Raw genomic sequence first — 17,413 nt, 5'->3', positions numbered from 1 at the left:
ACACCCAGATAAAGTAGACTGATAGCGATGATGTTTATATCTACATGGGTAGGTGGTATTCCATTGGTCAATTTCACGACAACTAGTATGAGCTACGTGAAAAAACATTCCCAAAACCAATGAAATCACCCCCAGTTATTCTTTAGTTTTCCATGTTGTGTCATGTGTTCTTCTGTTTGTCTGTTTGTCTTTTTCATTTTTAGCCATGGCTTTGTCAGTTTATTTTCGATATATGGGTTTGACTGTCCCTCTGGTATCTTTCGTCCCTTTTTCAGCATTATTGGAATAAGTATAAAGCTTGGAATGATCGAATTGTTCTGATTGTTTTATAAAAACTCCAAATTTGTGTTTTGTGCTTTTAAGATCCGTTAGAAAGCATTTGATTTGATGAGGCAAAAACCTTCTAGAAAACTATCAAATTTACATTGTAAATTAACAGATACATCTAAGCTTTTATTCTTAATTAATTTGATTTCAATTCTTAGCAAGAAACACCTTCAGATTGACATCCCTATGCATGTTAAATTATGAATTATTCAATAATGCATTTTATACCGCATGTTCTGTTGCATTAAGACCAATACTTTATTTAGAAAGCAAACGATGAGCGTCATATCAAAAACTCGATTTCATCCCAATTTGAAAAAATATTTCGATGTATTCTTTCAAATAATTAACGCTAAAAGTATTGATAAAGCTATCTAGTGTAGAAATTGTTTAGGTTAAACATTATAAAAGTTATTTAGTTAAGCATTTATCAAAACACATCGTTATTCGCTTATCAGTGGGTTTTTTTTATGAAAATGTTTAATCATGATGTTAGAGTTTAAAGACTACAATGTTTGTTTTATTTTTTCTGCCTAGAGAACAAAACAATGGACAGGGTTAAGTCTTTTTTTACGTTGCAATATGAGTATTTTTCTGAGATGTAGCCATCGAAACTGGAGTTTGACAAGATTTTCGAGAGCTTGCTTTGAGTGTTCGGGAACATCATTTGTTTTAATCACTTAATCTAAATGTGCTATTGACTACTGTATGCATCTCGATATTAACCAATCTTAAAATAGAAATAGGCTGATGGTCGTCTCCATAATCTGCCCTTTTCCCGCGAATTTGACTTATCAAATCTACCTATCACAGGTTTTGTACTGACATGAACAACAGGACGAGTACAACATATATAGCTAGATCTGCTTACCTTAAATTACATGAAATTACCCATAGGATTTTGCATCTTTTGGTTGGACTGTTAATGATTACGCAATAATGTTAAGGCAGTTCTCCATAAGTTTTGAACGATTCTATCGCAATCTAATTGTGACGTCATATAGTCGTTTCTATTGGTTGTCAGCACATTTATTCTTACACTCAACGTCATTTCAAAGCTTGAAAAAAAGGCATCAAAACAAGCAAGTGCGTGTCAGCTGTTTATGAGTTTTTCATACGATTTGATGATGTTCCTGACGGAAAACATGACTAGGGTATCCAAATGTAAGTACAATATGACTTATGTTATGTAACTTTGTTTTCATACGATGTGTTATATTCGCGAAACGTTAGGTGTTGTTTTCTATACAAAAAGGGGGGGGGGAGGGTGTTATCGAATTCCAACTTGACCATGTTTATTTTATAATCTGACCGCGTAATCACTATGAAGTGTTCGTTTTTTAAGTCGAAAATAAATTTGGATTCGGGCATATAACACTATTTGTTATTTGTAGTGTTCTTTATTTACTCACAATAAATTGCCATTTGATTTCAGAAAAAATCAATTAAATATTTACATAAATTTACTGATTGATTGTCTAATCAGACTGACAAGTACCATTAGACAAACCTGAATTTGTATTTATTTCATTGTACTTTATTTCATGGAAAATAGTATAGAAATAAAAATGTGGGGGTATTTTTCAAATGAAAAGTTATGAATAATCAATTTTAAATATTGATGTTTAAAAAAAACACAACTCTGAATATATTGAGAGTTCAAATATATTGTATGACAAACTTCATTGTTTATAAATCTTTGTTAAAATAACTATAACTTTCATTCAGGAGAAAGTGGAAGATACATAATTGCACTTTTCATAAATGTGTCATTTATTTCTCTATAATTATCCAGTATCAGGCTATATAGTTGTGAGTGTGTGCACATTATATAAATGTAGCTAGCAAGCAAGTACAAAGTATTCATAGTTTAAGGAAAAATGCCTTTTTATATCCTCTATCATATCATAGCATGAATAAGAAAATAGATATATAAACAAGGTGTCAAAAAAGATAGCCTTCTAATATAAAAGGTATAGATCTTTAATCATCTATTTGATTGATCAAGATTGTTTGGATAAATTATCTGATTTAATTTTGGCATATCAAGTTTTTCAATTATTCATGTGTTCTCTGTTTTCTTTAATACAGGATGTGACCAGACTGTGCTGTACTTTGAAATTAATTTGTCATCAATTGGAATTGTCTAAACAGGTAAATTTCAGTAAAAAACAAGAAGATGAAGTGTGATTGCCAATCATGATTGAATAATGATAGTTTTTACATTTGTACTACAAAATGTATTCTGTTTTATAAATTGATCAGTAGTTAAACCTAAACTCTAGTTTTCTTGTCATTTCAAACTAAATTTGAAATCCATAATTTCATTTAATGAACTGTTTGCATTAATGATTATAATTTGAATATGGTACTAGATTTGAATTTATAGAAATTCCAATTGAACAAAATGCATCTCTTTAATTATATAACTTCAAGCTCTTGCTCATTGCTGTCATTATATCTACATATCAGATTACAATAACACTTTTTTTTAAATATGATCAGCTAATTTTTTAAGAAATTTCAAAACAATCAAGACTTTTAATAATTTAGAGCTGCACATTATTTGATTTTACAAACAGTTCATTACATATGTATACATGGTACATGTATATGACATGTATTTTCTTGGGTCCTGATTTCACAAGTCTTGTTGACAGGATGAATTCCTGATAGTGTGTTTTGAACAAGCATTTATGATGAAGGTGATCACAATCTTTGAAGAAGTTATAATGATCATAGTATATTTATATATTAGTTAAAATATTCCAATGTATAACTATTTGAAACATCTACAATGTACATGACTTGTGTGAAATTTTGTGTTTAATTATGGTGGTTGACTTGTTTACAGTGAGTGTTTAATGCATAATGATCAATGATTTGTTAATTTTCATTATTATTATATTTCAGATCAAATGAATATATCCAAACTGTGATAAAATGATCTATATATTTACACTAGAAGTTAAACACTATTACTCCTATAATGCTGATTTTGAACTTATACCTATATATCAAAATGGTTCCCATTTGAGCATGATATTAAATTACATATATATGACTATGCAAAAACCTCTCCAGCTGAATATTATAACAGGGGTATAAAGCAAGGGGAAAAACTAATATTATTAATATAGGGCCCAACTTGTGAAAAATATGAAAGATAAGTATAAGCATTATGGATATTTGCAATTAAAAATATTAAGTGGCCAAGTCAGAAGCCTAAACAAGCCTTGGCTACTAGTGCCATGCACGCTTGTTAATGTATTTGCTCATTAATATACCTAAAGCAGACCATTTAAATATATAGCTTATTGCGAATCAATGGGTCATTCTTTTGTGATCTAGGGAGAACATGACATTTTTAGAATAACAATGCAACAAGTACACCAGAATAAATCAACATTTCTCTGAGCAAGAATTTATGATTCATGTATCAGAGTCTGAAAGGGATACTTATGACCAATTATATACTCACTGCACAAAAATAAAAAGGGAATATAATGCTAATTAGTGTCTGTCTGTTGTGGTGATTATCAGGCAAAACAGTAAATAACAGAAAATGCTAGACATTAAAAAATACAGATTGTATGAAATGAAGGCTTCCTCAAGCATTCCTAGACTCTAATTTATCTTTATAGAATGCACTGCATTAATGAGTGTTGTACAATGACCTTTCATTATAATTGCTTATATCCACAATATTTGAATATATTATCTGGATACATGTAGTTCTCAACATGAATGGTCAATGCCAATGGAAATTTTACCAAATCGTCTTATTTTTATATTTGCATATCAATGAAAGAATGACTGCAACTGCATACAGTAAATTTCATAAATTAGCAGTGCCTTTATTACAGTGCAAGATATGAAAACAAAGATTTCAAAATTCGCTGATGAAATATGTTGTTTTCCGGACCCTCCCCCTATTTTCCAACTATATTATTTATCCAACCGTAGTGAAAACATTAACAAATACAAAGTAACTGTAAGGTGAGAGTGTTGATAAAAAAAATGAAAACATATCATACGAACAGAAAAACAAGCTTAATTTTGATTATTAGAAGGAAAATCAGCGTTCTCTGTTAACAAAGGGGAGTAACTCGTTTGGAACATTGAAAGTCAAAAGAGCGTTTTAATATCGACGATTTAACTGAAATTCTGAAGAGTCGGTTATAAAAACGAGTGGAACAAGGGCATACTGGCCACAAAGGTCGATATTTTTTGGTTTCCCAGAAAGAGAATTTGAAATTACACTTCGCTAACATATGGCAAAGAATACAGATATAATAAGTAGTGATAAAAATGTGTCCGAAACTCCGAAAAAGCACGAAATGTAAAATGATTTGACTTTGAAGTTGGTTTTATATGCATTATCTTAAAAAAAAACACTTTGCCATGATTTTATAATGAACTTTAGATCTTAGGCTACCAAAAGGCGTCTTAAACTTTAAATTTAAACATCCGCATGCCCTTGTTCTACTACGATTTATTTGTCAGTATTTTACTTTCTATTTCGGTTGGTCACGTGACTTTTTCCCTTGGTCTAAAAATAGATTTGTATTTTTTTTTTTAAATCTACATCTATTGTCTTTATACACACCGACTATACCATGATTGGAGACAACTATTTATTTTCTGGACTCTGAATTTGAAAACACTGCAATTTTGTATCTTTTCATGTGGCGAACAACCTTAACATCACTGCGTATCCTTTCGGCGCGACGTTGTCAGTTTGTGTTTGTATAATGAGTTATGATGTACCTTTGGTATATTTCGCCTCTCTATCAAAATCAGTTTAAATACTTCTGCCAGCCAAAAGTGTATGTACCTGCTTCCTCTTTAAAGTAAAAGGTCTTTGGTACGGACAGCCTTCGCGATCGTTCTTAACTGTAAGTAGTCCTTTATAATGATGGTATTCCGGTTTTAAGTTATCTTTTTTTTTAATCAGAAGGTCAAGATAACTTACAGTTGACATGAAAGTCTCTACGTAATCATTTTGAATGAATATATAATTCTTCTACTACGCAAATACGTTTTGTGAATGGATAGCCAATGAATATCAGATAATGAACCGGACGTATTGTGATAAAGGTTTATGGCAATCCTGGAGAAATCTTGACCGGAAAAGTTTGAAAATCGAACAGAATTGGACAGTACTAAAATATACAGAAGGAAGATATATTTCTTAGTAAACCCTTGGGATAAAGTTCATCTTTTTTATGAGAAGAAGACATACTATGATATTTTAATAATGCATCACAATTTATAAAAAGAACCAGATGTGGTATGATTCCAAATGAGACACGTTTAATGTAGACACTAAATGACCGTTAAAGTTAAGAGATATAGGTCACCATACAATGTTCAATGGCATCATTGTTGAAATTAAATGTTTTGTTCAAATGCAAATAACAGTCTGTTTGTTTTGATGCTGAAATGATCGTGCTTTATGTGAGACAGGAAGTAAATGTGATATAACACAACACTATAGAGACCAATGAATGCGTACAAAATGAAATATGAATGAAAGCAACAATTCAACTATTTATTGGTTAATTGATTTTGATAATGCTTTCATAGGTCGTTGAACTGTGTTTTTCAAAAAATTATTATTGAATTGTAAAGGGAAATAACCTTCACCTACAATAAATCACATTCCTTCAGTAATTAAAACAGTTCATAAAATGTCTGTAGAGGGCAGTCCGTTTAATTATCCAGTAGTACACCGGTAGCATTGTGGATATGATTTCAACTGTTATAAAGTTAGATTTATAGTTCTCAATAAAGGAATCTCAAGATTTGCCCTTGTATTTGTTTTGCTTTACTTTGTGTACATTTCTAATTAATACCCTGTTTGTTATTAGTTTCGTATTTTTCATAATTTTTTAATTCTAGCTTTACTTATTAGATTTCACTTGTCAAAATGCGCATCTTGTACAGTAAAGTGTGTGGCGTTGTTATTTAATAGTACACCTTCGATCATTATCATGGTTATTGATCTTATATATAAGTAAGTAAAATATTGTATCAACTATAAAAATTTCAAGCTAACCTCAAATATATAAAAATTGTCATATAAAACACAGCCTTAAGTAAATTAAATGTCATAACATAAAAAACAATGAATTATTTATTTTTGGTATTATTTTGTAAGAAAATAAAACATATCTTTGAACTGTATTTTATGCATGTCCAACACCTTTTGACCAGACACAAGTTGTTTCCTTTTTCAGTTTTCCTTTTTCGATATTCAAATTTTGGAACAACTTGTGTCTGGTTACCTTTTGACCAATTCTTTTGGGTGACTAAAAGACTGAGAGTAGGTTGTTAACTGCGAAAGTCTTCATTGACAGAACAAATAGTCAATTAGAATATCACAATTTTGGAAAACACTACAGGAACGGGCAACATATTTAGCGCATGTTTCGTATCAGTATTTCAAATTACACTCCGTTCATTGCGATACAAGAAATGTATTTTCTTAGTGGAAATAGATAAATTATTCAACAATATGAGAAAACCATTTAAACGGTCGCTGCATTATATTAATCAGATTGTCTACAGTATTCTCTTTTACGAAATTATTTCATAGATACAAAGTTTTGATTGGAGGTATTTAGTACCTGCAGAATTTGTTTTTCGAACGGGGTATCTTAATTTCTATGCAATCTTTTTTAGAAGGCGTGTAAAATTAAATACGATCTATATATTTAATATGTTCGTTGAAAAAACATGTTATATAAGAATATAATTTTACATCATAGTTAGATTTTTGAATATTGATTTAACGGTACTGTTATAGATTTAATCTTATTTTATATAAATAACAATATAACTAAATATGTTTTGCTATACAATTGTGAAGACTTGTTTTCCTTTGTCCTAATGATATTGTGTACTTATGATTTCGGAATTGCACTAGCTAATGCTATATTATAAAACTGATAATGACATACTAACAGTTTGATTTAGTCTTAGAAATTATTATAAAATGGCATTTAGAAGTAAAATTAGAAACTATGTCATTAATATGATAAATGTTATATTGTATTCCGTATCTTCTCTGAGGATATTAGATAAAACTTTATGTCAGTGTTTTCTTAAAGAGCAGTGACAGAGAATGAGACCTAATACCCCTAATAACCTGATGATGATTAAAAGTATGATGGGGTGTTCTGACTTCAACATTTATATAGAAATAATTCTTTTCTCCGACTTTTTACAGTGAATACGCTCTTGTATCCAATGTATATTTGATGAATAAAATTGCATGACTTACCGGGATATTTCAATTCAGAATACTATTTTTGAACATATCTATTTCATTCAGTCTGCTGCGTCGGAAAGTTAGATAACACATGTAAAATAATAATAAAGCAAGTAGAGAAAATAAAAACACAATGAAAAAAATAGACAAATATTTATTTTTGAATAAATTTCACTTTAAGAGGACAAAATATACTCAACCACATGGAACTTATACCGTATTAAAAACGTTTAGAATTGTCAATCAACTGCTTCAAGTTTTGTTTTATAGAAAACAAATTGCCTGAGGAAAATGGCGTTACAATTGAATTTGCAAAGTCTTTTGAAAACGATTGTGATTAAAATTAATATTACTGAACTAGTAAATCTTTAACTAAAGTCTGTGTGTATATATTTACTTTACATAGTGAAACGGTTGTATTTTAGATCATGGTTGCACATCAAATCATGAGATGTGAGCGTTTTACATATGAAATACAATATCTTCAATATGATAAGTTTTTCGAATATTCAGGAAAAGTTTCAATTCATATTTCCTAAGACCAGTGTATAAATCATAGTATGTTGTAGTTTCTTCATTCAAGCATTGATATAAAGACCAGTATGATCTGCGGTATTTTGCACAAGAGATTAAGGCTCATATTCCAAGTACAGATAATATATCGCAGTACTACCCAGAATTTTACACTACAGTATTTGATTCTTGTTTGTTTCTATTTTATTCAGTCTACTTTGTGCACATAGGATAATTCAATTTATGTCTTATTTTCCAGGTTAAATAACATTTTTTCAAATTTATCAGTGAACAACATATCTACTAATATTTTTAGACTTTACTTCGAATATTTCCTAAGGGCTTAATATACTTAAGCACATGGAACAAGTTTAATGTACCTTATTGAAAACTTAAGATTAATCAATAAACTGCTCCGAGTAATTTTTCTAGGAAATCATTGTGTATGAAATCAAAATTATAGATATTCTTTCATGATGCTCTTCATTCGCTATGACAAGAAATGAGATGTTTTGGTCAATCAAAACTCTAATAAGTACATCTGTTGGGCGAAAAATTTGATTTGCAACGTCAGATGTACTTTTATGGATATTTTTATGAATTCAACATTTATACACTAGTTGAAAGCAATGAAATTATTTTTTTTATTTTTTTTCTTGACTTAGGATTTGTGTATATGTTCAATTTAAATCATGACGCGGTTAATTATGCTATCTTTTTCTTATTACACCAAAATAACATTAAGCGCTTTACAGTAAAAATGCGATATCCTTAATATAATAAAAAAAAGTCTACACATCGATACCGTAAAATATAAGCCTCGAGAAACAATGCGAACCTTATGTCGAGCGGCTGATATGTTACGATATATAAACGAAGAAACATGATTAAAATTGAGAATGGAAATGGGGAATATGCCAAAGAGACAACAACCTGACCATAGAAAAAAACAACAGCAGAAGGTCACCAACAGGTCTTCAATGTAGCGAGAAATTCCCGCACCCTGAGGCGTCCTTCAACTGGCCCCTAAACAAATATATACTAGTTCAGTGATAATGAACGCCATACTTATTTCAAAATTGTACACAAGAAACTAAAATTAAAATAATACAAGACTAACAAAGGCCAGAGGCTCAGACTTGGGACAGGCGCAAAAATGCGGCGGGGTTAAACATGTTTGTTAGATCTCAACCCTTCCCTAGCCAATGTAGAAAAGTAAACCCATAACAATACGCACATTAAAATTCAGTTCAAGAGAAGTCCGAGTCTGATGTTAGAAGATGTAACCAAAGAAAATAAACAAAATGGCAATAATGCATAAATAACAACAGACTACTATCAGTTAACTGACATGCCAGCTCCAGACTTCAATTAAACTGACTGAAAGATTATGATTTCATCATATGAACATCAGGCACAATCCTTCCCGTTAGGGGTTTAGTATCATACCATCATAACATATATGAGAAGATTATATGTTTATCGGTCTTTTACTAGTCTTTTCCCCTCCCTTAGACAGTTTTAAGCTTGAGGAAAGCACGCTTTATTATGTCTCCTCCGACAGTGTGATGTCGCTGATATCTTCTCCCCTGACATTGTGATGCCGCTTCTCTCGTCTCTAAGCCGTTATACGAAAATTACGGAGCGACTGAGCAGAACGATATAGACGAAGGGAAGGAAGATAACAAATAATATTTAATCAATATTCCCTTTTAAAATTTTTTAAGTATTTGACTTGCCATTAAATATAACTCTAATTTTAAAATGTTTGTATACTGTTATTTTGCACAGTCGATTTTGTGCTAAATAGGATGAATTCGTCTTCGATGTCAAATTTCACAGGTATATTAATAATATTGCAAGTAAAGAAGAGAAAAAAACACTGCCACGACGACAAATGGGGTTCCTATGTCTCGATCTTTAGTTTCCTGTGTTGTGTTTCTTGTACTGTTGTTTTTCCGTCCTTCGTTTTTTTTTAATCATTGCATTGTCCGTTGTTTTCCACTTATGAGTTTGAATATCACTTTGATATCTTTCGCTCATCTATTTCATACTACCGAAAAGAAGTCATGACTGAAATACTTGGACCTGAAGTAGATCGTGAATTTATAAAAAAAAAATATAGGCTAATGTTAAGTAAAAAATGTTGGTATGCCAACATTGATCAAATTTTTAAGTTTAGTGGTCTTATCAAATCATTCGAATTAAATGAGATTATGCATTACTAAAATATATATGCATTGGGGAAAACCTTTTTTTCATTTCAGTAATAATGAATAAGATCAAAGTTTCATGCCGGTATTAAATAATACAGAAGGATTTCTGACACCATTTTCAGGAAGAATATTTCTCTCGGTTTTAATTGGATTTAAAAATTTTATGGGGAGAATAGAATGTAAGGTAAATTCAAATTGAAATATAAAAACTAGTGCTTCCTACGTGATTATAAAGTACGTGATTATAAAGATATACGATAACCTATATATCATGCAATGAGAACAATGTTTTAACCAATACATACATTAATAAAGAAGATGTGGGATAAAGGTCGACAAGAATGTAACCCTGTGACACAAATGACAAAAATACACCTAGTGAAGAGCTTACAGTCTTCAACAATTGATAAATGTATATGCAAAACGTTCAGCTATAAATCAGCTCTAGTCTGAAACGAGGGTCGATGAAGGGTCTAATATGAAAAATAAACAGAAGGTATAGAGCCAAGAACTATTTTTTAAACTTTACAAACATGCATTTATTGTATTATTTGTTTTGCATTATTCATTATATATTTTTTGTCTTCTTATACTTGGATGTATTCCCTTACTTTGTTATGTTTTTCATTCAAATCGTATCTTTCAAGTGTTTTCCCGGAATTTACCGAGTGATGTCGGAATGCCAATGGCACTGTTCCTGAATGATAATAGCCGGACACAGTTGATTTTCGAAAGTCATATAACACGGCTAAGACAATTCATCACATTTTATGAATAAGTATTGGTACAATTTATAGGTTCATCAAGGAATACACTTAGACAATTATTTTCTAGAATTATATGATAAAGCAGTGTATTTCAAATAACATTAATAAAACATAAATTCAGGGAAGTAAAAACATTTATAAAACAAATTTAAAGTCAAACATATTATATTGTATTATATTATGGTTGTGGCGTGTACTTTACAAACACACTACAACGTATGAAGGACGATTGAACCTTAATAGTCTCCCTTTTATTTAGGCAAATCGAAAGATCAACAAACAAACAAAAATAATAAAACATAAAGAAGTAAACAGTAATGTAGTAAACTTATATCCATCTCAAATGTTTAATGTATGACATACCAAGTACAGCATTGATCATAAAATACTAATTGACAGCATCGACATAGTTATCTGCAAATATGACGAATGATGTCGAGTATAATTTCCCAATTACACTACAAAAATAATGTCTTACCCAAGGTTATTTTTACACGAAGGAATGGAAATATGTTTCCTGATTTCTAGTTGTTTTTCAACCCAACACACATTTTGACAAAAACTTATAAATCTGTTGATTCTGAATATCCGCAGATGTCATTTATAAAACTAGGTTTTTCTAAATCCAGTTTATATAAACTGTCAGCTACTGCGCAAAACATTCAATGAATAATATTTTAAAAAATTAAAAGAAATGAAACCTGTCAAATATTCTAAGATAAGGATTCTGTTTGCAAGATCAGTGTTTCAAATACAAAATACTTATCAGCGACGAGCGACTAAAACAGATTTAAGAGACCATATAAAATACGAAAGTATGAAGTTAAAGAGCATCGAGGTTAGTGAGAGCAAACTTTCGGTGCGTTTACTATTTTTCTAAGTATATAGTTTAAACATAGTTACGCAATCATTTGATAATGAATTCAAAGAAGCACTGATGATTATTTTTAATCCATTTGTAGCGGATTCCAAATATGCCTTAAGTTATATGCCCTAGGCAACGCTTCTGGAATAATCTGCATTAGAAATCTAGACAAATATGAAACCTTGACCGAAATACTTGTATATAGATCTGATCGTGGGGTTTATGAATTTTCTTATCGGCCTGGATTATGTTACACATAAATATGTCAATGTGGATCAAACGTTAAAGTTTAATGATCACAAAACAATATTTCAAAACTAATTAGAATGTGCACTTCATTTTTGTAATTGTGGATAAGATAAAAGTTTCACTTCGGAATTTAATTAAACAAAATGTTTTCTAACAGGTAGATGATGTCTTTCTATTTTAATTGGATACAAACATGTTATTAAAAGAATTGAATTTATAACAAAATAAAATTAACACATAAAACAAGAGCTTTAAAAGAAGCATATGACCATCAATGTAAACCTATCAAATAATGAGAACAATGTTTTTTCTTGGAGATGAATAGATGAAAAAAAGAAGGTGTGTGAAATAGTGTAATTAGACAGTATTCCTGCACAGGAAACAACACTAACGACCTCTAGAGGGTAACTTACACATGTAACCGTCTTTAATAATTTAAAGTGTCCATTTCTTTACCACACCGAGACCCTATGGGTCTTAGGGATAGTTAATATCTTAAGTTCCAGTCTTTCTCCGAATCAGGCAAAAGAAAAAACACATGGCAGGAAAAAAAACAAACCTTACCATCCTATTTTTAAGCTATCCTTGTCCTTGGTTAGAAAGGGATGCCTGTCTGGTAATTTGAGACATCTATTGAGAAAGTCCGGTTAGAATGACGTGGTTAGCTTGCCTTAATACTTAACTTGTAGTGCATTTCTTAAAATCTCAAAATTGTATCTTGAATTACCAGAACAGGGAAGGAATTGAAGGTTGTATTTGTGCACCATTATTCATTTTTTACATATTAAGTTAATGTCAAAATGAGTGGGTTTTTGTTTGTTATGTTTTCATCACTGCCTGATTTTAAACAGAAAAGGTCAAATATATGCTTTTTTATATCGAAGTTTATAATCAACATAAATACATTAGTTTTTGACATCGAAGTAATGAGTAACATTTATTAAGGTTGTAATTGAATTAATATGAGACAGTACTATGAGTGGTGTGTATATAATTGATTAAATAGTGAAAATGTGTAAATTATTTATAATACATGTACATACTTTAAAACATATAAACTTAATCAAATGATTTTATATAAAAGATTCAATTAAATCTGCATTTGTATAATACAAGTGCAGCTATGTATCTGGATTTAAAATAAGGCAGTTGTTTCTTATTTTACAATGTTTGAAATTCAAATGAATGTATCTTGTAATACTAAAATACAGAATTTGAAGTGTTTTAATATTGCTTTGGGTGGATTATAAAACGTCTTTTTAAAAGAAAAACAGTAAAAGCAAAAAATAATGAACTCTGAGGAAAATTCAAAATGGAAAGTCCATTACCAAATGGCAAAATCAAATGATAATACACATCAAAAGAATGGAAAACAACTGTCAAACCTTGAATTGGTACAGGCATTCTTAAATGTAGAAAATGGTAGATTGAACCTGGTTTTATAGCACTAAACCTCTCACTTGTATGACAGTCTCCTCAAATTCAATTTTATCTATAACGATGCGTTAACAAAACATACATAAAAGGTAAAATTGTCAAAATAGGGATACAGCCATCAATGCCGTGTCACAATCTCAATCAGAACAAAAAACAAACAAATATATAACAAAGACACACAAAAAAAACAGGAAATATAAAAAAAAACATGTTTTCCTGTATGTTTCAATTAACACAGTTTTCCTGAACGTTTAAGACATTGTATAACAATAGATTCTTGCGACTGATTGAGTAGTATGAGAATCATAATTGTTATTATATCAAGGTCGTTTTCATTTTGAATAGCTACATCAATAATGATGACAAAAAGAACCTTTCGACCCATACAACTGCATTGTGTTTATTTGACAAGGAAATACGAATACAATCTTGTTATGATATACAAAAGTAACACTATACTGACAATATTACTGACTCCCGGCGGGGTTGAACAAGTTATAGGTGACAACAATTGCAAGCCAACTCATTATGAATTTCATTAGAGTACTATAACAATTGAATTGAAATAGCAAAAGTAAACATATATAAACTAAATAAGATGAATATTTTTCTGGCAGTTACCTAATTTTGCTTTTATTCTGAAGCTGAAAATAGCAGCAATTATAATTTTGAAAATGCTAACACAAACACATAAAAAGTATTTTGCATCCCCAAACGAACACAACCAAAGTTTGAAATTAGTGAGATAACATGACTCGACATTGTCGGAAATGTCTTTTTTTATGATATTTAGTAGATAAAGACAACAGATGGTTGTCTACTGCAGTTATAAAACAAATTGATACATCAAATGCACTCTTAACCACGTTATTGACAAAAAAAAAAAAAAAAACACTAATAAACCTTCTCTTATATTCAAATTTATAATTATAATACAACTGATTTTTGTTTATTTGACAAGGAAAACACGACTACATTTTCATTAAGATATACAAATGCAACATGACACAACGACTTACAATGTTATTGACTTGCAGCAGGGTTAAACAAGTGATCGGTGATACCAATTCATTCCATTTAAGTTGATCAGACTATTATCCTAATTTTCTTTAAAATAATATAAGAAAAACACAATACTAGGTCACATCTCAGGGAAATATCACCTTTTTTATTAACACAGAGGAAAGACGAGGTTTACCGAACACTGACAAACAAAATGATAAATTGACCTTGGCTTATTTTCTTCCTCTGAGAAAGAAAACTATTGATACGAACAATATAATGTATTTTCCATTCTTGAACGAACCCCAAATTATGAAGAAAAGTGACCTGACATGAAATCAATATTGCACGAAATATCATTGTGTTACTGTATTGAGTAGATGAAGCAACAGGAAATGGTTAAGCTATAGTATAAATAAAAATAAGTACAGCAAAACCACTCTGAACAAAAATATATAAAAGAAACTAAAACCTATTTATAAGTTACAAAAAAAAAGTAAATCAGCAAAAATAAAGAAACTTCAGGAAAATATAAAACCAAAAATCTTTTTATCAAAATGGCAAAATCAAAAGCGCAAACGTATCAAATAAATTGGAAGAACTGTCATATTCCTGACTTTGTAAGGCATTTCCTCGTGTAGAAAATGGCGGATTTAACGGATAGCTAGCTAAACCACCCTAAATTAAGATAGTTGACCAACGTCACTATCTCAATTCCATAGTTTAGGACCATCAAGTATTTTTATGAGGTTGATAAGGAATATTATCAAAAAGGACTAATCATCTTCCGATGATATTTGGAACAAAAAGGCAAAAAGGACAAGACGTTCTTTGACACAAACCTGGTTCATCAACTTTCTGCTCTGACACTAGTGACAATTTCAAAAGTTTTAATAGTAGCTGCTTTCTATTGAATACCGAATTAGTTGGGAAATGTATATCCATTATGCAGGTGACATTGGTACATTGGTACTAAGGTGTTGGAAATTGATAATTTCAAAATTTCAAATTATTTCGGAAATGTATATCCCATATGCAGAGGAAGTAATATTGCTGCTAATTTTAGTGTAGTGTTGGCTATGTAACATTGTTGTTCACTCTTTTTGTGTTTTGTTATTTTTAAATACTGATAGCCTACACAAAAACCAACAATTAAAACAGAATATATAATGCAAATTGACGACAAAGAAATTGATTTCTATCGAATTATAGAATGAGCTATATATTTTTTTTAATTATAACAAAAAACCGTCAAGGTTATATTTATCAGACAAAAAAAGCAGAAAAACAAGTTCTTGTCTTCCTTATCTTTATTCATAATATATTAAACTCATCATAGATACATAAAATATATTTAACCAAACAATTCCAAGTGAACTCTGATGTCAGTTTGAACAAAATTTCTTCATCAGGTAAAATCTAATTTCAGTAAATACTCAGCGGTGTTGACATTGGTATTCATTTAGCACAAAGCAAAAAGTAATATTTGAATAAAAATACCAAACTCTGAGGAAAATTCAAAACGGAAGGTCCCTTGTCAAATGGAAAAATCAAAAGATCAACAACATCACACGAATGGCTAACAACTGTCTTGGTACAGACATTATCTTGTGTAGAAAATGGTGGATTGAACCTGTCTTTAAAGCTACCTTAACTTAGGTAAAGCTAGCTAAGTCGTATAAAATTCCATTTTATTGAAGTCGATGTGTGAACAACAATGTATGAACAACACAAACAGACATAATAGGAATAAATGTCAGAAATCGGGGTACAGAAGTCAATATGTTCATCATGTATAATAACATTAACGATTACAATGGCATTTTACCAGGTCTGCATTTCGGCAATTCAAAATATATCTTTTCGAAGGCTGTAAAGTTTGTTAATCCGGAACTCATTCTACAAAATGAAAAGTTTATAAATCAAAACGAACAATATGAAAAGCGAAAGCCACGCAAGGAATTAGGTCTTTGTACGAGATTGTTGGATTTATTCATGTATTATTCTTTATCATTTTACTGATACATTTTTTAATCAACATTCATATTTTATTTTCCCCCGTTGAATTGATCAAACAAATGCATCATATTCCGTAAAAAAGGTCATTATGGTAGATATCTGTACTGAAATAATGTGCCCTTGATTAAAGGTGTTGATTTTCACTTTGACAACATTTAGCATTTTTTTTCGATAATGAAGTTTTTTAAGAGGTTGCAGGATTTTATATGTGCACACATTGCGGCCCTTAACTGACAGACAACGTTATAACAATCCATGGCAAGTAGAGATACGTTTAAATTCCAATCATTAATAGAAAATTCAATATTATAATGATGGTAGTGTTATTGTTGAAATAAAATGTTTTGCTTAAATTCATAACAACAGTATGTTTGTGTTGATGCTGAAATGATCTTGGTTTATGTGAGACAGGAAGTAAATCAAAATATACAACACAACACTATAGAGACCAATGAATGCGTACAAAATGAAATATGAATGACAGCAACAATTCAACTATATATTGTTTAATTGATTGTGATAATGTTTTCGTCGGTCGTTGAACTGTGTTTAACCTTTTTCAAAAAAATATTATTATTGAATTGTAAAGGGAAATGACCTAAAATAAATCACATTTTTTCATTAATTAAAAACAGTTCATAGATTTTCTCTTGAGGGCAGTCAGTTTAATTATCCAGCAGTACTTCAGTACTGGCATAGCTTTGTTGATATGTGTTCAGGTTGTTATAAATTTAGATTTTTA

Source organism: Mytilus edulis, chromosome 9, assembly GCF_963676685.1.
Source record: "Mytilus edulis chromosome 9, xbMytEdul2.2, whole genome shotgun sequence".
In the NCBI taxonomy this organism is placed as follows: domain Eukaryota; kingdom Metazoa; phylum Mollusca; class Bivalvia; order Mytilida; family Mytilidae; genus Mytilus; species Mytilus edulis.
The sequence above is the reverse complement of the archived record's forward strand: the minus strand, read 5'-3'. Positions refer to the sequence as shown.